Genomic DNA, 1,905 nt, shown 5'->3' with positions numbered 1-1,905 from the left:
AGTATAATATTGAATTGTTTTCAGCATCAGAAACAAAACGGAAGATTCAGTGTGTGTGTGTGTGTGTGTGTGTGTGTGTGTGTGTGTGTGTGTGTGTGTCAGGTGTAGAAGTGTTTGATGGTGCAACATTTACCAATTGTACTTTCCTACACATTTTTTTCAATATTCTTCTTCTGAATGTTGTATAATATACGAAGCCTGACGAGTGACGGAGGAACTGTTAGCATGTCAGTTACTACAGTTAGTTAGCATGTCAGTAACTACAAACGGTTAGTTAGCATGTCAGTAACTACAGTTAGTTAGCATATCAGTTACTACAGTTAGTTAACATATCAGTTACTACAGTTAGTTAGCATATCAGTTACTACAGTTAGTTAGCATGTCAGTAACTACAAACGGTTAGTTAGCATGTCAGTAACTACAAACGGTTAGTTAGCATGTCAGTTACTACAGTTAGTTAGCATATCAGTTACTACAGTTAGTTAACATGTCAGTTACTACAGTTAGTTAGCATGTCAGTAACTACAGTTAGTTAACATGTCAGTTACTACAGTTAGTTAGCATATCAGTTACTACAGTTAGTTAGCATGTCAGTTACTACAGTTAGTTAACATGTCAGTTACTACAGTTAGTTAGCATATCAGTTACTACAGTTAGTTAGCATATCAGTTACTACAAACGGTTAGTTAGCATATCAGTAACTACAGTTAGTTAGCATATCAGTTACTACAGTTAGTTAGCATGTCAGTAACTACAAACGGTTAGTTAGCATAACAGTTACTACATTATGCTAGGTTATTTAACTAAGTGATTGTAGGAACGGTTAGCATAAGAGTTCCAATTTGTGCTTGGTTACTTAATTAATCAATCTATCAAACTTTATTCGTACAGCACTTTTCATACAGGTGAGTGCAGTTCAAAGAGCTTCACAGACTGATGAGCTAAAAAGCAAAAGGACAAATCAAGTGAGAAAGCCGAGGGTGAAATACAATAAAATAGATGGAAAAAGCTACAATAAGATTAGCAAAGAAAAACAAACATAAGAAAATGAATAACAAATAAACAGATAGAAAAGAATAAAGTGCAGTTTTCAACATAATTACAACGATCATCTGGTTTAGTAATGCACACAGCACCTGAAAGACTTTGGATCTCAGCTCGAGGCCAAAGAAAAGCAGCAGTCACAGGTAAGAATCAGCTCGACATTTCCTTTTATAGTAAAGACGTGCATCAGGAGGTCGGAGCAGACGGCAGGCTGGAACAAGTTCATCTGCAGGATGTCGAGTGTCAGAGCTGCACAGAGACTAAGTGACATTTAAAACATCTGAGTTCAACACGCAAAATGAAAGAAAACATGATGAAGTCGGTTAAAACTGATGCAAATCAAGGCTTAATGAAGACCGAAGAATGTTTTACATACTGAGGTTTATCAACAAAAACTGGATTCAGGTGTGAACTGCAGCTGTGTGTCTGCAGAGCTGAAGGGAAGCTGAGCAGCAGCAGGGTTTCTCTGCAGAGTGCTGACGGACAGATTGACGAGAATGAGCAATGACAGGTGAGCGAATGATTGACGGTCGGATAATTTACGAGAAAGCCCAGAGGTGAGTGGAGGAAGAATTCAGGTTGGGTCACACCCTGAGGAGGAGGAGGAGGAATCTGGTTATGTTATATATAAATCAGGAAAGTAAATCTATACGTTCCCTGAGAATCTTCAGATTCTTCAAGAAATTACGTCCAGAAAATGAAAACTTGCTTTAAAGAGCAAAACTTCAAACAGTAAACATCAGGTTTTACTGAGAAGAAGAAGTTTATCCACCAACAGCAGCTTTCACCTGGGGAGACCACGCCCACCACGGTGTGTACACCTGCATGGCTCAGACACAACAGGTTTTAATCTACAGGTTT

The sequence above is a fragment of the Seriola lalandi genome, unplaced genomic scaffold (genome assembly GCF_002814215.2).
Source record: "Seriola lalandi dorsalis isolate HSWRI2012SDOR001 ecotype SW California unplaced genomic scaffold, Sedor1 jcf7180002052833, whole genome shotgun sequence".
Taxonomy (NCBI): Eukaryota; Metazoa; Chordata; class Actinopteri; order Carangiformes; family Carangidae; genus Seriola; species Seriola lalandi.
This window is presented reverse-complemented; position numbering follows the sequence as displayed.